General features: G+C 35.1%; 1 long non-coding RNA gene across 4 annotated transcripts in view; it reads right to left on the bottom strand.

Moving 5' to 3' along the window:
* Nucleotides 1–20,987, bottom strand: part of LOC134810521 (uncharacterized) — a 384,534-nt gene that overhangs the window by 267,947 nt on the left and 95,600 nt on the right. For 2 of the 4 annotated variants that reach the window (XR_010158799.1, XR_010158800.1), the window contains exon 2: nucleotides 5,142–5,248. The exons of the other annotated variants lie outside the window; for them this stretch is intronic. This is a non-coding gene — a long non-coding RNA (uncharacterized LOC134810521). The remainder of the gene's footprint in view (nucleotides 1–5,141; nucleotides 5,249–20,987) is intronic. 4 annotated transcript variants of the gene reach the window in all.

Here is a 20,987-nt window from a genome sequence, read left to right as displayed (position 1 = left end):
AATTTTAATACTATTCCAGGACAACAGTAGATATCAATAAGCTTATCCTTATAGCATGGCTTTTGATGAGAGAAAAATAACTTTAAAAAAATCAGATAATCATCAGTCAAAGTTATTTTCACAGTATTATTCTCCATAATGATCCTCACAATTTTAAATTAAATAACTTTATGTGTTTATACTCTAATTACCAGGAAGTTCAGAAACAAATTTGATTGAATTCTATATACTTGTGTTATCAATATATTTTTGCTATCTCTCTGTAATACTTATTTTTATTTTTATTTTATTTTTTTACTAAATGCATTATCTAAAAGTCTTTTACCTTTTCTTGATGCTGCTGCCTATAGTTTTGGAAGGAGAAAGGTGAAAAAATAAATTGTCCATCTGTTAAAGCCCAAAATGTTCAGCCACAAAATACCAGTATTCCCAATGTAACATAATATTTATCTCAATAAATAAAACTTATCCTAAATTTGTTTTTGAGTGTTAAAGTGCTATATTGGTCTTCCATTACCATGGTTACCAAAATAATCTAAACAACGAAAGTAAATTTCAATTTTCCTTCCAATTGTTGTCACTCTGTCCTTGGCATAGAACTCCCATTGACGGTGTAAGAAGCTGTATGTGTGGGAAAACCATGTGGCTATTAAAAAGAGAATAAATAATCATTCTGCCTAATTCCTGTTCTTAGGGTTCCTTTACTAAACATTAGCTTTCTAAAAGCAATAGATGCTCCTAAACAGAGGGAAATGGCAAAACAAAATGCAATATTAGTTACAGAGACTTCACTCTCTCCCTTTCATTTGGCTTTCAGCATATTCTAAGACAAATACTGTTACCATCCATTGAATTTTTCTTTCACAAAACATCACAATTAAAAACTACATACGAGAGTTAAATTAAGAATCAAGTCAGTCAACAAAAAAAAACTATTTATTTATATAGGTCTATTCATACAGATAGATTTTATATGTGTATATGTATAAACAAATAAACATACATGAGGATCTATATAAAATTATATACCATCACCCAATGCAGAAACTCACTCATTAAATAAGTAAATAACATCAGCCTGAGACTGATGTTAAAGTGACAATTGTTTTTAATATCCAAATATCTTTTCAGTACCTCATCAGGATCTCCTAGGCAAAAGCTGTGAGACAGATGATGCCTGGACATGAAATTTTAAAAACCAGGGTGAGAGCCAGAAGTTACCATGCTGAACATGCTAGAGGGAAGAATAGCCACAGAGAAGGTGATGATGGCATTTCTAATAACATAGCAAGCTAAGTTTAAGAATTTTCTTCTATGCTTTATCTTAAAGTCCTTTATTTACTAGGTATATCTATCTTTAGGGAAGTGGTTGTCAAACAACGGCAATATTGTCTGGGGACATTTTCTTTGTCACGACTTGGGGGTAGGGATAAACAGAGTAGTTGCTACTGGCCTCTAGTGGGTGGTGGCCAGGGATGCTGTTAAATACCCCACAAGGCACAGCACAGCCGTGTAAAACAAAGAATTATCTGGTTCACATTGTCAATAGCGTCGGTGTTGAGAAATAAGAGCCCTAGCTCAAGGATAACAAAAAGTTTCAATCCTACGTCACTGTAATCTGTAAGAAAGGTTTTGAGGCTATTTCTAACTATGAAGAAAATAATGTTGGTATTTTAATGATATCTGACATGGGTAAAGGATCAAGATAGGAGGAATATTTTACATTTATAGCCTGGGTTCTGTATATCTAAGAGTTCTAATTGCTTTTCATGCATCCAACGACTAAGAACCTAAGAGCTTACTATTTGAAATAATTCCTCATCTTCTGTTTACTCATTCTTCCCTAAGTGTTTTGGCAAAGAAAATTTACTTGCGAGTGGTCAAAAATGTGTGGAATTTTTTTGAGTTTGGAGGTGTTTTGTTTGTCCCTGAGCCTACAAGAGTCCTGCACCATAACCTATTTTCATTCTGATTTCCATGAGCCATCTTTTACATGTATTCATAAACATCTGAAATTCTACCACTATTGTTCACTGTACAATGTGATATAGCAATGAAAATGACACATTTGAAATTGTAACAAAAAATCATTAGGCAAAATGTCTTATTTTATATGTTAGATCACTACTGGTGGTTTAGATGTTTCACATGCTAGAAACAAGACAGAAATTGACACAGTCAAGTTTAGCCGTTTCTAAAAAGTATTTTCTAGATTATACTTATTTACACATAGAATATAATGCAGTTTCTTTACCAATCATAGAGCATAAAATATTTAAAACTATCCAAAAATAACACCCTGGTGATGACGTCCAAAGTCTAATATGTTTACTTTCCTGAAGCAGCAAGCAACAAAAACATGTTTTTCAGAAAATGATATAACATATGTCAAGATGGGCTGGTAATTATCATCAGCTTTTATGTTTAATGGTGATAGGATGTTATTACAGCCGTCATATCTACCAGTGTCTTATAATCAAGATTACACATAGTCTCAGGGTAGCAGAGCCCAACTCTGTGATTTAGCAACAGGGAAAAAAGTGCATTTCATGAAAGGTTTTAAACATACCAAAGAAGAAAACAAAGTCACTTACACAGAGTTACAACTAATGCTCACTTCTTCCTGGGTTTCTCTCCCTGGCCTTAATGCCTGCAGAAAAGCAGTCTCTTTGTAGTGTTTACATGTATTATCACTTCTATGATTATCAGATCATTTTTTCTCCTCAAATTTTTTCAGTGATTTTTCTCTGTCTCAGAATAAAGCAAACATCCTTATAATGGTCAATAAGGTCCTGCATAATCCAGCCATTCACTGACTTAATCGACATGTTTCATTCTTGCTTATTACTCTGTTTTAGCTTCACTGGCCTCCTTGCAATTCCTCTAAAAGAGTAAACATATTCCTGCCTCATGAACTTTAATTTCGTCCAGTCTTGGTCACCCTCTCTCTTCCCTCCCTGCATCATTTTTCTCCATGGCGTATATTCTCTTTCCTGTCATGCTTCCTCCTATGTAGTCTGAATAAATTTTGCATTAATCGGAAACTTTTTACCTTATGTATTTTCACACCATTGCATATAATGTACTTAAATACCGTTACTGACATCTGAATGATCTAATCTGAAATAAATCTAAACCATTATTTAATCATAAATCATTCTTATTTTCTTAATTTCCCTTATGCACATAAACTTTCATGAGTTTCCATGAAATGCAATTTTTTAATGTCAGCTGAAACAAAGAGTATGCAGTAATTCAACAATCACATGAGGGTAAACATGAATGACTTTGTTGTTATTCTGCCTTTCCTCTCTTTGAGTTGCTTTTTAATTATTAAATAAAGAAAATGAATTTATTTTGTGGATATTTATATTTCCAGCGCCTTGCACCATGCCTGGCACATATTGGATAATTAATAAATGTTAGTTACATTAAAGAATGTGTAATTTAGTAATATAATTACTTAATAATTAGTAATTTTAATTAGTAATAGGATAATTTCTAAATCCATCTTTCAAACCATGCACTCTATAATTTTTTGTCTTTCCCTAGTTTCAAAAATATGTAAATATTAAAACAAGCTAATTCCTATGATCTTTCTGTTTTCAAAGGCATACTGATTAACTTTTTCACTTTCCAGTTAAATTCTTTCTTTACAACGATGTCAACATCTACATATCTCTTAAAATGATATGTGTTCTCACTGACATCACGTAAATATACTACAAATTTTCCGAACTTGGGGACTAATCTTTTAAATAAAATTCTATGCCAAAGAAAAAGCCAGCGTTTCTCTGAGTTTTTAAAATTTAAAAAGGGCATTCAACCAATTTTAATTTTAGAGTTACACATTCTGAGGCTGTGACAAGTTTAACTTAATATTTCACATTTTGGTCTAAACTGTGTTGTTTTGTAAATTGTATTAGATTCACAGGGCTGCTGTAACAAAGTAACACAAACCGGGTGATTTAAAATTACAGAAATTTATTGTCTCACAGTTCTGAAGACTAGAAGTCCAAAATCAAGGTATCAGCAGGACTGTGCTCCCTATGAAACTTGCAGGGGAAAAATCTCCCTTGTCTCTTCCTAGCTCCTTATGGTTTCTTGGCAATCCTTGGTGTTCCTTGGCTTGCAGCTCCCATCTCTGCCTCTGTTGTCACATGGAGCTCTCCCCTTGTGGGTCTCGGTGTCTTTTTCTCATAAAAATACCAGTCCTGTTGGATAACAGAACCACCCTACCCGAGTATGACCTCATCTTAACTAATTATATGTGCAATGACCTCATTTACAAATAAGGTATCATTCTGAAATACTGGGAATTTCAATATATCTTTTTTGAAGACACAAATCCATAGTATAATCATTTTCCTAAAGATGGTAAAAATTGTAAGTCAAGACTTCAGACGTTAGTAAGAGCATTTCATTGATTCTTGCAGTAAAACGTGTTTGATAACAAGACAGGAGAAAGGTATTCCAGACTATTCCAAAGGCACGTATGTTTAAAGCCACAGTGTTGTACAATTCATGGTGAATCTGAGGAATTATGTTTTGAAATAAATGAGGCAGAAAAACTGGTTTCAAAAATAATAGAAAATAATGCCTACAGAAAAATCCAAATAATAAATATAGAATTAGTAAATTTGTTTTAAATCACCATTAAATACCACAGTAATAATTATTGCAGTGAAGATTCACTGATTAATGCTAAAAATTAGTGAATAAAACTTTAAGAAGAAATAGATATTTACAGAAGAGTCTCAAATACCTCCCTCAAATCATTTATTCATTACCACGTGGTTTTGACACAACTTTAAACTTTGATATTCCTTCCTCCCTCCAGGTGGTATAGCATAATTCTCTCTCCATTAACTGTGGGCTGAACTTAGTAACCTACTTCTAATGAACTAAGTATGGAGAGGGAAAAATTGTAAAGCTTACAGTAGAGAAACCCGACAGACACTGCCTTACAATCAAAAGATCAAGGTGAACGTCACCAGTCATAAGTCATGTTGATATCATGTACCCCTATACTATGTGATGAGAAGGGCACCTGGCCTCTGTGATATTCTTCCCCAAATTCCACAACCCGAGTCTCATCATAAGAAAACCCCAGTTAAGGTACATTCTGCAAAATACCTGACCTGTACTCTTCAAAAGTGTCAACGTCTTCCATGACTGAGATACGTTCATATATTGCCAACCAAGGAGACATGACAACAAAATACAACATGGAACTGTGAATTCAATCCTGCAACAGAAAATGGAAACCAATGGGAAAATTATTGAAATCCAAATAGAGTCTAAAAATCCTACAAATGTTAATTTTTAAATTCTGTGGTTATATGAGATGTTACACCGGGGAAGAAATGTGAGAAATACACAAGAACTGTCTGTGCTGTCTTTGCAACTGCCCTGTAAATCTCAAATTATTTCTGAATCAGAGGTTCTTAAAAAAAAATAAAAGAATGGAACAACAATTTTAGTAACATTAGCATAAGTAAGGGAATCCTCTCCCCCAAAACTAGTGAAAAACTGGGAAAAAATGTAATATCAATTTCAGAGCTCTAGCGTTTGACCAGTGGGAAAGCACACATTGAGAAGTGTTTACACATACAAAGCTGCTAGATCTCTGGCTAATAACAATGGGAATCTACAGTCCCATCCTTGCTGGGCAGCATACAGCACAGGCAGAAGGTATAATCCAACTGTAAGCAGAGTGTAAAACCAAATGTCTAGTAGTGTTGTTAGTGAAAGTAACAAGTCCAGTAGGAAACAAATAGTAAAACCTGTATCTCTGCAACCATGAGGTTACTGTCCCAGTTGGGACAAGCAATGCATGATCCAGAAATGTAACAGGGACACCCTGTAAATAAGAAAGTCATAGAAAGAGTAGGTAAGCACACATTCCTGGCTGGCTCAGAAATTACACATATTTGCAGGAGACATCCAAGGGCCTGGCAGAAAGTAAAAGCTGAAACAGACTTTAAAGTTGCTTGAATTTTGAATGTTTTTTTTTTACCTATACACAATTACATTGTCAAATAGAAGCCTCACAGGTTCGAGGCATTTGACTGTAAGTTCTGCCCAAACCACTGGTTAATCACATAGCAGTGCCTACAAGGAAATGACCCCTGGAAATCAGGAATTAAAAAAGAAGAAAAATATTGTAAAGAGATATAAAGAGCTGAATACCATGGCAAGACAGATCCCACAGTTTAAGTACAGGCACAAACAAAATCACAAAATAAAATAATATCCAAAAACCTTTAGAAAAAGCAATCAAAATCCAGTCTTACTATAGTATATCACATAAAATTGATAAAAGTGATTTATATCATATAAAATTGTCCAGCTTTGACCAGAAACTTAGGAGTGATGTGGAAATGCATATTTGAAAAGCATATGGAATAAATTAGTCAATAGAAAGTGATTTTGAGTGGACCCTATGTTGGATTAAGCAAAGATTGCTACAAAATAGTTACAAAGTAGCTATTACAAATACATTTCAAAAATTAAGAAAAACTATGTTAAAATAATTAAAGGATAATATGCTGACAATGATTCAAGAAATAGGAAAATTCGATGGAAAAACAGAACATATAAACAATAAGCAAATAGAGAATCCAGGATAGAAAAGTGTAACATTTAAAACAATCCACAGGCTGGGGGTTTTTTTGTTTTTGGTTTTTGTGAGACAGAGTCTCGCTCTGTCACCCAGGCTGGAGTGCAGTGGCGCGATCTCGGCTCACTGCAACCTCCCACTGCCGGGTTCAAGCGATTCTCTCACCTCCGCCTCCTGAGTAGCTGGGACTACAGGCGCACGTCACCACACCAGGCTAATTTTTTGTATTTTTAGTAGAGATGGGGTTTCTCCATGCTGGCCAGGCTCATCTTGAACTCCTGACCTAGTGATCCGCCCACCTCGGCCTCACAAAGTGCTGGGATTACAGGCATAAGCCACCGCACCTGGCAGGCTGGTCTTAAATACAGTTATGAGGTAGCCGAATGAACCGTCTTCCATTTATGATTCACAGTTCTTTGAAAGCAGGTGCCAAGTACTTGCTTCATATTAAGCTTAATTTTTAACCCTCTTTGCATTTACAAAGAAAGTGGCAGAGGACATAATAGCAAAATGAGACTACACACACATGCACACACACATACACACACACGCACACAGACACACACACACATACAGTGACAATGACAACCATCACCAAATAAAAACAGAAATCCAAAGGCTATAAATAGGTTAAGGAGAGATGTGGCATGTGGCAGAGACAGACAATAGTGACCAATATTGATTACAAAGTTTTTAAAAATCATATGTCTTAACGTATTAAACACTACATAAAGTTTTTCATGACTTTTTTTTTTAATATTTTACTGAAACAAAAAAATAGTGAGGATCAAGGTGAGAATTTCTGGCCATGTAATATATAAAAGTTACGTAATAAGAGATTTGCCACAAACAAACTTCCCTTGTTTAATCACTATGTAGTATGTGGACCTAACTGTGTCTTGACTGCAATTAAATGAATTAAAATAAGCCAACATATAGGTGAATTAAATTTTTCATCACAATACATGTAAAAAAAACTTTTCTATGTCAGATGCTAACACCTAAAGAATGTGAAAATCTTGAGTTGCAATGTTTTTTATTTCATTTTGCTTTTGTATTGTTTTCTTTGCCCTCTATTTTGAATTCTAAAATTTCAAAATAACTTTTGATGATACAATTGATTTTTCTCTCTAGTTTGCCTTAATTATTTTTGCCTTAATTATTTCTTTTCTTTTATTTTTATTCATTTATTTTTTTGAAACAGAGTTTTGCTCTTGTTGCCCAGGCTGGAGTGCAATGGCGCTACCTCAGCTCACCACAACCTCCGCCTCCCGGGTTCAAGTGATTCTCCTGCCTCAGCCTCCCGAGTAGCTGGGATTACAGGCATGTGCCACCACGCCCAGCTAATTTTGTATTTTTAGTAGAGACGGGGTTTCTCCAAGTTGGTCAGACTGGTCTCGAACTCCCGACCTCAGGTGATCTGCCCACCTCAGCCTCCCAAAGTGCTGGGATTACAGGCGTGAGCCACCACACCTGGCTGCCTTAATTATTTCTATATTAACTTTTAGTTTGATACTTTGTCTCCTCCTAGAATTGGTTTGCTGTATTGTTGTTTTCTATCTATTTTTGTGGTTCTAGAGTCAGTTGCTGAATATCTCATTTTGATTTGCATGTCAACAAAGAGAGAGTCCAAATTCTTTTTTTCATCTCTTATCTTGAAATCTTGCAGTAAATGAAAGATATGTTGATGTGAATTTGGCTTTAACCTAGACAACCAGAAGTATGGTTGTCTAGGTCAAAACACAGACACATGTTCTCCATAAATTCTCACAGGTTAAAGTAATCTTACATAAAATTTCACAGATTAAAATTATTTCATGTGGCACAGACAAGCTGATGTTTGCTTTATTTTCCTTCTACAAATGAAACCACTGCAGCTTGGGCAAATGCTAAGATAGCAGGCAAGAGTGGTATTGTTCCGTTAGACTTATTTTGTTTTCATTCTAAACAATATATCAGATGTGAGCAGCAGACAGGCTCACAGGTTAGGTGAATGAAAGGACACATTATCAGCAAAGGTAGATATGAAATGAAGCATTTTTATCTAAACATCATTTAAGAGGAGAGTTCAGTATCTCAAATTTAATTTCTTTTCTTTTAATGAATCTGTAATCATTTTAGAAAATAGCACTGGTCAAAGAATAAAACAGAGACATGAAATACACCAATTGTGCATCATCATTACTTCAAATTATAATCACCATGTAGTGGATCTGGCTCTCAATTTATTTCTCAGTTGTATAAGAAATAAAACTTAATTTTATAAAATTATTTTAGTTCTTAAACCCATATCCACTACTGGAGTGGTAAAAATCTAATCTCAGTCAATCTTGGATTCCCCATTTTCCCAGGTCAGTTCTAAATTCCAGGATCCATACCTAGTTTTAAAGGATTGGAGAGGAAGGAACTACCTGGTTCTCAAATGTCTTTTCTGTTATCTACAGAATAACAGAAAATTTTCGCATATCATCATGGAGAGCTCCCTGGTGGGTGGTGACCTGGCCTCTTCCGATCCAAATAGTTTAGCCCACAATGGTAATCCCTGGGTGATGGAAATCACGTTACATTCTCCATGCTACCCTAGGGCATGACCTACACTCTGATTGTGCCTAAAACCATCTGCCTGAACTCATTATGCAGCCAGTCTAGGTCTCACTATGTCCCTGAAGGCAGAGAGTGCACTTTTCTCTCAGATCTCACAAATATTGGGTTTTGCTGCTTCCTTTTGATCACTTTATCTCTCATTTCCCTCTCCCAACTAGGGCAATTTTTTCTGTCAATCAGGTACTGGGGAGAATAAAATTGCACAGGTGAGGAAGAGAACCTTGACCCTCCTCAAACACAAAATTTTCAAATATGTATTCATTAAATTAAAAAAATACAGTTCCTGTGCAAGCAAAATTGGCATCACCCAGAACTTGTTAAAAATTCCATACTCCCACCTATGAATTAGAAACTTTAAAACTGGGGGGAAGAGATAGCGTAATCCATGATTTAACAAGCTATCCATGTGATTCTAAAGCATACTACATTTGAGAGCCACTGATTTATTCCACTCTAAACCAAGATTGGCTTTATTCCCCTAAAGGACATTAGCTTTTAAATAATAAAAATCATTAAAAAGAAGTTACTTTTTTTTCACTTTTTATGTGATCACATCTGTCTCCTGGGTTCATAAGGATAGAGTATTCTAGGTATTTGAAGAGGAGGCAGCACATGGGGAAAACATTAATTATAAGATTAAAAAGACACACTGGTAGTATTTCAAATACACTGCCTCCCTAAAACCTTTATGAAAACTCAGGACAATCATCTTTAATTGATTAAAATGATTAAAGCAGAAACGAAATTTAATTTAAATTGATTAAAGCAGAAAAATATTGACACCTTTTGTAGATATGTTCTAAGTTGTCTATTAACATGTAGGTTGATGAGGACATGTTGCTCATCTTGATGACCTACATCAGGGATTTTGAAGCTTTAATATGCCCAAGAATATTTTAGGAAGGTAATTTTAAATACAGATTATCAGGCCTGACCTTATGGTTTGTGGTTCTAAAATCTCAATTTTTTTAAACAAAGGCCATGAGTATGCTTTAAGTGGTTCATGGATTATAAGTCTAAGAATATTTAAAGAGTCCTTGCCCAACACTATACAGTTTTATATGTACATGCGTATTTACTACCAAATCCCTTTACCTCTTCAGAAAAAATTAAGTACAGCATATTTTATTTAAATATTGCAAAACTTCAAATATTGTTGAGAAACTATGCATTCGATAAAGTTGACTTTTCTTTAGAGTTTAATAATTATTCTTCAGTAACAGAACTTTTAAAAAAGAGCCATTTTAACTGAACTTGTTCCCTTTCCTTCAAAATGGAGATGAACAAAACAGTAGCTTTTTCTTAATGACTTAAAGTCAGGGACTCTGTATTTTTACCATATATCCAAAAGTGATTGGTAGAATGCCTTGTATATAGTAGATGTCAAGTAAATGCTTAATAGTTGAATACAGAAGTGTTCACATTGAGAGCTATTAGGCTTTTCAAAACTCTGGTAATGTTCCTTGGCTCTATTAGGATTCACGAATATTTGAAATATTTCCCCAAATGGTTTCACTATTCACAAATTGAAAAATCCTCCCTACCCCCAGGCCAGGCATAGTGGCTCACACTTATAATCCAAGCACTTTGTGGGGCCAAAGCAGGTGGATCACATGAGGTCAGGAGTTTGAGAGCAGCCTGGCCAACATGGCGAAACCCCATCTCTACTAAAAATACAAAAATTGGCCTGGCATGATGGCATGCACCTGTAATCCCAACTACTCAGGAGGCTGAGGCAGGAGAATCACTTGAACCCAGAGGCAGAGGTGGCAGTGAGCCGAAATTTTGCCAATGCTCTCCAGTCTGGGTGACAGCAAGGCTGTCTCCAAAAAAAAAAAAAGAAAAGAAAAAAAGAATCTTCCCCAAATCTTTCTGGAACTTCAGATAACATGCTGACAGGGTAGCAAATATTTTCCCCACTTGTAAGTTTCTCTGAGTCTTCAAAAACCAGCTAAACATGCTCAGTAGAAGTGTTTATAACTTGTATAAACAGGCTTTGATAAAGAGCTTGCAGTCATGGACATAATATCCAATTTGCCTACTTAGAGGATGGTGCTTCCTTTGTGGCTTTCCACCATGTTCTAAACAAAACTTTCTTATACAGATGACATTATTTTAAGATTATCTCACTTGGGAGCTAATACCAGATTTGTTGAGTAGTCATAGGAACTGACTATGAGGCTTTACTGTAAATCTTAATGATGTTACATGGTTGAAGTGTTTTTATTTGTAACAAGGAGGCTGAGAAGACCCTAGTATCTTTAAAATACAGTGATGGTCATCCGTAAACAAGATACTAACTATCTACTTGATCCTCATATGGATAGACTGGATTACATTTTTTCTTTAGGAATTCAAATGATACCTATATTATTTCAGAGGATGAAAATTAATAACTGCTTGCATTCTCACTTTCTATGGAAGTACCCTATCACATTTTCACATAATCTATTATTATTATTAAAAGACCTATATATAAGCACAGGAGAATTCACTTTGAGTTAGGTTGAATGAATTGGGGAGATGAAATTCTTTCTCAGGTGTTGGGATAAGAAAATATTACATAAAGGTCTATTAAATGCCTACTATATCAAGAACCATTATAACCAATAAACACCCAAATAACATAAGCAAAGGAAAAAAAAAAAAAAGGAAGAAAAGGCATTGTGTTAATTCAACTGAAAAACAGCAAGATATGACTGCCTTTAAGTAAAACCTGCCTGATCTGGTAGCTAAGCCCATAAGACTGAGGATAGATTTTTTTCTATTTCTCTTTTCTGTCTACTTGTGATGTTGTTACATTCTTGGTAACTTTCCACTGCAGTCCCAAGATGGTCACCAGTTGCCCTTGTGACTCCATGAGAGAGGAAGACATTATTTCCCAGCATTTCAGTAAGGATTTCCAAGGTTCATTTTGATTGCATCAATGTAGAGTTTAAGTCTATCCTTAAACCCTAAGCCAGCTGGGGGCTAACCTATAGCTATTGTGTTAGTCCATTTGCACTGCTACAAAAAAAAAATCCTTGAGAATGAGTCATTTATAAAGAAAAGAGGTTTGTTTCAGCTCATGGTTCTGCAGGCAGTACAGAAAGCATGGAGCATTTTATTTTATTTCATTTCATTTTATTTTATTTTATTTTAGATGGAGTCTTGCTCTGTCGCCCAGGCTAGAGTGCAGTGGCGTGATCTTGGCTCACTGCCATCTCTGCCTCCCTGGTTCACAAGATTCTCCTGCCTCACCCTCCTGAGTAGCTGGGATTACAGGCGTATGCCACTGCGCCCGGCTAATTTTTGTATTTTTAGTAGAGATGGGGTTTCACTATCTTGGCCAGTCTGGTCTCAAACTCCTGACCTCGTGATCCACCCGCCTCAGCCTCCCAAAGTGCTGGGATTACAGGCATGAGCCACCACACCCAGCTAGTGCCTTTTAATTAAAAGTTCCAACTTTAAGTTATTTCTTTGTTCTCACATCTAAACACAGGTTGTTAGAAGCAGCCATGCCACATCTGAAATGCTCTGCTGCTTAGAAATTTCTTCTGCCAGATACCCTAGGAGAGCAGTCCCCAGCCTTTTTAGCACCAGGGACCTGTTTTGTGGAAGGCATTTTTCCACAAACTGGTGGTGGGGGAATAGTTTCTGGATGAAACTCTTCCACCTCAGATCAGGCATTAGATTCTCATAAGAAGTACACAACCTAGATCCCTTGCATACAGAGTTCACAATAGGGTTTCACATTACTGTGAGAATCTAATGCCAACACTGATTTGACAGGAGGCAGAGCTCAGATGGTAATGCTTGCTCACCTGCTGCTCACCTCCTGCTCTGCAGCCTGATTCCTAATGGGCCACAGACAGGTATCCATCCATGGCCCATGGGTTGGGGACTCCTCTCCTAGGTCATCACTCTTAAGTTCAGCCTTCCACAGATTCCTAGGGTATGGGCAAAAGGCAGCCAAGTTCATTGCTAGGGTGTAACATGGGTGACCTTTGCTCCAGTTCTCAACGAGTTCCTCATTTCCATCTGAGATGTTCTCAGCCTGGACTTTGCTATTCATATTTCTATCAGCATTTTGGTTACAACCATTTAACAAGTCTCAAGAAGTTCCAAACTTTCCCTTATCTTCCTATATTTTTCTGAGCCCTCCCAACTCTTCCAACTTCTGCTTGTTACCCAGTTCCAAAGCCACTTCTAAATTTTCAGGTACCTTCATAGCAACATCCACTCTCAGTGCAAATTTTCCGTGTTAGTCCATTTGTGTTGCTGTAAAGAAATACCTGAGGCTGGATAATTTATTTTAAAAAGAGACTTATTTTGGCTCATAGTTCTGCAGGCCATACAGGAAGTGTGGTGTCAGCATCTGCTTCTGGTGACGGTCAAAACACAAAGGGGGATTGGATGTACCAGATGGTGACAGAGTAAGAGACAGAGAGGGGAGGTGCCACACTCTTTTTCAACAATCAGATCTCAGGTGAACTCAAAGTGAGAACTCATTCATTACCATGAGAATGGCACCAAGCTATTCATGAGGGATCCACCCCCATGACCCATACACCTCCCACCAGGCCCAACTCCCACACTGGGAATCACATTTCAGCATGAGATTTGGAGGCAAGAAACATCCAAATTATATCAGCTGGTATGTAGTGAAAGAAATCAGATGGGACGGTGGGCTTACCAAAATGGAGATCAGAATACTGATCTCAAAAGTATGGTAATGCCAGTCAGTGAAATCACAGATGTCTGCCACTTTGTCTAGGTCTTGCTATATATATATATATATATATATATATATATATATATATATATATATATGCTTTTTATGTAATGTAGTTATCAAACATTTTTATTTTAATAAAATTAAAATTCTAATTTTATTGAGAAGAAAATTGAGGGTTTTTAAAAATTGTGGTAAAATATATAACACAAAACTCACCATTTTAACGATTTTAAGTGTACAAGTCAATCACATTAAGTACATTCCCAATGTTGTACAGCCATCACTGCCATCTGTTTCCAGAACTTTTTCATCATTCCCAACAGAAACTGTGAACCACTTAAATAATAACTACTGATTTCCCAGTCTCCCCAGACATTGGTTTGCCTAGTTTAGGTACCTTAAGTAAATGGAATCATACTATATTTTTCATTTTTTGTCTGACATACTGCACTTACCATGTTTTCAAGTTTCATGTATGTTGTAGCATGTATCAGAATTTAATTCCCTCATATGACTGAATAATATTCCATTGTAAATCACATGTTATTTATTCACCTGTAGATGGACATTTGGATAGTTTTCGCTTTTGGGCTATTGTGAATAATGCTGCTATGAATATTTGTGTACTAGTGTCTGTTTCAATCCCTGCTTTGTTATCTTGAGTATATATCTAGAAGTTAAATTGTTGAATCATGTGGTCACTCTATGTTAAGTTTTTGAGGCAAACTGTTTTCCACAGTAGCTGCCACTATTTTATATTCCCACCACCAATGCACAAGGATTCTAATTTTTCACATCCTCACCAACACTTGTTATTTTTCCTTTTTTTAATAGTAGCCATCATAATGGATATAAAATGATATATTATTTTGGTTTTATTTCCATTTTCCTAAAGACGAGTCAAAGTTGAACATGTTTTATGCGCTTTTTGGCCATTTGTTTATCTTTTTTGGGAAAATGTGAAAATTTTTTGCTCATTTTAGAGTTGGGTTTTCTTTCAAGAAAACTGAGATTTAAGGAATATGCAATTTGTCCAAGATTGTCCAGTGTAAAGTGGCAGAAATAGCATTCAAAATCCATGGGATGGTTTCTCAAGCCCTTGCTCTCTTTATAATTCCACCAGCCCTCCTAGTAAACCAGTGTATGCTTAGCTAAAGTTCATTCTCCCTGACACTCTGGGATCAATCCAAGAGGGAAAACAAACATTTATAAATTATAATAGCTGCTGCTCTCACTATGAATATTTCTCAAATAACAAACTCAGACTTTGCTGCTATAAAAATGATAGGCACACCTCCAGGTAGTGGCCCAATTTTATTGTTGTTGTTTTTTTTTAAAGAAATAAAAGCTCTTCAAAAGTTACTTTTTTATTTAGGTAACATTTTCTTTTCACATAAAATTCCTGCTACCACAGACACGTTTTTAGGTAGTTTCCCTAATGGGGAAGTACACAAGCGGGTACTAAATCTCTAAGTGCAGTGTGTAGAAAGCACACTATTGAAAAATGAGGAATAAAGAAAACTCTCCTATGAAATAAACAATAATAAACACAGACTCAGTTTTTTCTTTGCTTCTGTTAGGTTTTCTATATGCGGGAAGAAATCTATATGCAATCATGGATTGTATTTAAGAAAGCTGTTTCAAGCTGAGATTGTTGTTTCTTGTCAAGACAAAAACCAGTTGATGTAATATATATGTAAATGATTGACTGGTTTTATATCATCTGTGGGGAACTGAGATCATCTTTTTATATGGAAATAAACATTTTTTTTCGGGAGAGAAAGCCAGCTTGATTCTGGCTGTGGAGACACTAGTTTAGAAGGACTTTGATCCTGGTGCCTAGGAAAAAAGAATTATAGTGTATCACAGAAAGACTTGCTCAGGCTTTAAAGAAGGAGGCCACAGAAGAGTCTCATTTACAATTGCTGCCTGAGAGCCTCCAGACAACAGTGACTCTCAGGGTGAATGAGGAGGCAGCCTCTCAACTGCTCCCCAGCAGGTGGCAAAAAGACATCACCTCATCCATCTGCAATTGAACAGTGTTATAGCATGGTCTGACATCCTTTGCCAAATTCCCATGAAAAAAGTGACTATTATCAGAGCAGCAATGGAGAAGGTCACTGGAAGGGTAATTAGAAACTCACAAAAGGCAAAACAGTACAACAAAAATAAGGCGATAAAATAAAACATTGCTTCCAAGAGTGTTAACCAACAGTTTGGGCTATTTTTAACCTGCATTTTATTTTTCAACTCTAGTTATAAGTTTAAGAACTAAATTGGAACCCACTCATTTGGGAAAACTGCACAAAAAAGCATTCCTGCCTTCATTGTCTACAGTCTGAAAGAGTTCAAGTCAAGCATGAAGGTGGCCAGGAGACAATGTGTCCTTAAGGAAAGCATCACACAGCTAAGGGAGGCCAAATCTAAAAAGCCTTCCAGCAATTTGATCTGCAAAGATCCCTTCCAATTGTTCTATCCATTGACCTTTGAAACTACTTTTCATCATGTAAAATTCTTTGCAGCCTCTCTGGAATGATGCTTGCCTTTCCTTTTACCATTCCCTCTCAATATTGTCCCTTTGTAGAGACAGCTCCAAACATGCGGATAAATAAAGGCCTCTGAGAATCTTCATCAGCAGACGTCTGTGTTTGTAGGAAGAGCATCATTAAGCTCTTGTCCTTTACTGATATCTTTTTTAAACTGATGGTCAAAGTTGATAAACATGTGGCTTTAAGTTAGTAGACACTGATTTTCTACCCATAACTCAAGGATATCAATGCAAAAAAAAAAAAAAGTGTGTTTTAACCTGAAATCACCCTGGGCATTTTTGAAAGTCAGCACATAAACCTGTGGCAAAGAACTTGGAATGTATGAATTGCTGCCATCACCCCAAATACTGGAATTGTTCTCCGAACTTTTTATGAGTCACACACAAAAATTAGTCTCATCATTTCAATTAACCCAGTCTTGATCAATCACCTTATTCATCAGGTTTGGCTCCAAATGCCTGTTTTCTCAAATTGAATTCTTGGGCAACTGATGAAGATTATCAAGCACTGACTCATTGTGGATATGTTTGTAAATGCCACTGGCGAATTCCAGAAGAATATCTCAAAAATAATAAGAAGACAACGTCTTTTGGTGAATAAATATCTAACTTTCAATTAGGGATTACTTTGAAGTTAGCTCACTCTATTTTACTATCTTACTTTGAACATAACATCAAGGATTTGTGGGGTATACTTTTATTTTAGCACTAAGCCCAATTCCGCTTAAACATACAGATGATACTATAGGTTAGCACTAATGCACTTGGTAAAGTTTAGTCAAGAAAAACATATTTGCCATTTACCAAATCTAATTTGGAATATAGTAATGATCCCACTAATTTTGAAATATAAATTTATAGCTAATAATAATAATTAACATTTATTCGGTGTTATAGCCCAGCTGATTTTTGCTAGATATGGGATTAAGGTGATTTATGTGCATTAATTTGTACCATTTGTACCACATTATTTATTTGTAATTATTGTGCCTGTGTTACAGATGGAGGAAAAAACAAGGTTTTATAAATTAACAGAGAAATAAAAATAACTTGGCAAAAGTTGGTAAGCTATTTAAATACAGGCAGTGAGGCTCCAGAATCCATTCTCTTAATTATAATAGTACATTTCCTTTTAAATTTTGTGGATAATTTATAATAGAATGTTAGTATGAATACAGAGAAGACAGATTTATTCCTATATTCCTTATTTTCTTCCTATAATCTCCTTACTGACTTTGACCTTAACAAATAGACACTTCCATTCTTTTAGGATTTTGAATATAAACCGATGATTACGTAAATCATTAGTTTTAAAAAACTCTTATGTTAATATTGTTTTAAATATTTGCTATATATTTCACTTGCCTGTCTTATGCCAGTTAAAGTTTTATTAGTTTGGCAAGTTCATATATCACATTTTTCTAGCTTTTACAATTATTTGGAATACATAATAAACCTGATGAGCTCTGATTAAGGTTTTGAAGCACAGAGAAGTGCGTGATACTTCAAAAATACTTGGTGTCTTTTGCGAGTAAAACCTAACTAGATTTCCTTGCTCTAAGTTCTACATTTTGGGAAGCAAAGCAGTCCAGGTAAGTGGAACATACATGAATTTGATGTCTGACAGTTCTGAGTTCAAGTTTAGATGCTGATACCAGCTACTGTACTTGGACAAATTACTTGCCTCACCTTTCTAGTCTTAATATAAGACTAACATCACTTTTTATCTAAGCCTAAAATCACTTTTTCTTTACTAGAGAAGTAAATTAGATTTGTGTAAGTTGCCACCATGATATTTCTTCATTTGAATTAATAATTTGTAATGCTGGGTGGCTAATGGTGGGTGGAAAGGGAATGTCTTTGTTTCTTTTTCCAGTAAAATACTAGGCTGCTCGTCCTGGTCAGCATTTGTTATTTTTTGTCTTTTTGATAACAGCCATTCTAACTAGAGGGAGATATCTCATTATGGTTTCAATTTGCATTACTCTGATGATTAGGAATGTTTAACATTTTTCATATACTTGTTGCCCATTTGTCTGTTATAAAAAATGCCTACTCAGATCCGTTGCCCATTTTTTAATCAGATTATTAGCTTTTTTTGCTGTTGAATTGTTTGAGCTCCTTGTATATTCTGGATATTAGCCCCTTTTCAAATGTGTAGTGTACAAATATTTTCTCCCATTCATAGGTTGTCTCTTCATTCTGTTCATTGTTTGCTGTGCAGAACCGTTTTAGTTTAATATAGTCCCATTTATCTATTTTTGTTTTGCCCGTGCTTTGGAAGTCTTACCCACAAAATCTTTGCATAGACCAATGTTGGTGGGAATGTAAATTAATATATCCATTATGCAAAACAGAATAAAATTCATCTAAAAACTAAAAGTAGAACTACCACATGATCCAACAATCCCACTACAGTGTATTTATGCAAACAAAAGGAAATTAGTATATCAAAGCAATATGTGCACCCTCATGCTTATTGTAGCACTATTCCCGACAGCCAAAATATGGAATTAGCCTAAATGTCCATCAATAGATGAATGGAACAAGAAAATATGGTGTGTGTGTGTATACATATATATATATGTATATATATACATATATATACATATATACACATATATATGTGTATATATACACATATATATGTGTATATATATACATATATACACATATATATGTGTATATATATACATATATATATATATACACACACATATATATACACACACACACAATGGAATACTATTCGGGCATAAAAAAGAATGAAATTCTGTCATTTGTAGCAACATACATCAGCCTGCAGGAAAACTTTTTTAAGTTAAATAAGTCAGGCACAGAAAAATAAATGCTGCATCTTCTCATTCATATGTGGGAGCTGAAAATGTTCAGTTCATAGAAACAGTAGAATTGTGGTTACTAGAAACTGGAAAGGGTGGAGGGGAGAGGAGGATAGGGAGAGGTTGGTTAACAGATATGAAATTGTAGCTAGAAAGGAGGAACAAGTTCTAGTGTTCTATAGCAGTGCTGGGTAAATATAGCTAACAATCATTTATTATATATTTTCAAAAAAGCAGAAGAGAGGATTTTGACTGTTCCCAACACAAAGAACTAATAAGTGCTTGAGGTGATTAATATGCTAATTACCCTGATTTGATCATTACACATTGCATACATGTATTGAAATATCACTTTGTGTCCCATAAATATGTAGTGATTATGTCAACTAAAAGTAAAAAATAAAAAAAAAACTGTGCTAGGGCTTATAGTCCAAAGAAAATATACTTTCCTTCCTGTTATCTTGTTTGTACTGTTTTTCACATGCCTTTGTAGTCTGCAGTATCTCCCATGAGATTAATTTAATGCGCTTTTCAACAGCCCTTTTGTATCAATAACAAAAACATTAAACACAACCAGATGTAATAGCATCTCCCCAAGACGTCCTGACAACCATAGTAAATAGCTCCTTTGCTCCATCTCCTGTTCCTTAAGCCATGATAACTTCTAATAAAATTCTACTCCTAGGGATCAAAAATTAAAGGTCATTCTGTGGAACTAGATTTTAAAAACCAAGGAAAGAAATGTTCAAAGAAATGGTGAGACTGGCCTCAAGAGATTCAGATTTAGAATATGTCCCAGGTTATCACTGTTTCACAGAGCCTTCGGGGTGCCATGCTTCACATAAAATACTGTGGAACCACAGATGTCCCATCACATCACAGAATGAACAGGCAATGATGTCAGAAGCTAACTGTTTAGTAACACAACATACCTCAGGGTCACAATGGATTCCTCTCATTGTTTATCATTAATAAGCGAAAACACTTATCTTTTTATAATTAATTTTGGCATTATTTTAGTTATGTTTTTGATTCAGGATATAAAATAAGAAAGAGAAGCTGAGTTTATTCCTTAAAAATAGAGTCTAAACATGAAGAACTTTTAGAAACACCTCAAACAATTTCTAGGAAGCATAAGCAACTAAAGAACAGAAAACATCCTAATCATAAATTACATTGGCTCAGCTTCAAGGGGTGGAATTTTTTACATCATTTTTATTTTTACATTGTTATCACAATATCCCTGAGGTTAAATTCAGAACAATGGTCAATTCTGAAAGTAAACCACAGGATTGTTAATACTAACATGAGGTAGATTTTCTTGTTAAATCTTTTAATTAATATGTTAGCTAAACTTAAAATATCCTATTTTATTTTATAAAATCTAACTTAGAATAATACTTTGTGTATGAACTCTACTCAAAATGCTTTTGAGTGGAAACTTTAGTTCTTTCACATTCCAATTTATTAGATCCCCTTGTGAATATTTGTTAATGTCTAGATTAATATGTCAATAAAGAGTCTACTGAGAAGAGTCCATTAAGAAAATAGAGGACAGGGATTTTGTGTTTCTGGCATAAGTGTGAGGATATATAATTCTGGATATTTACAGAAAGATAAATCCTTGACAATAGTTTTACCAGAAAAAAAAAGATA

This window comes from Pan troglodytes, chromosome 6, assembly GCF_028858775.2.
Source record: "Pan troglodytes isolate AG18354 chromosome 6, NHGRI_mPanTro3-v2.0_pri, whole genome shotgun sequence".
NCBI classification, from domain to species: Eukaryota; Metazoa; Chordata; class Mammalia; order Primates; family Hominidae; genus Pan; species Pan troglodytes.
Note: the sequence above shows the minus strand (reverse complement) of the source record. Positions and strands in the feature narration are given on the sequence as shown.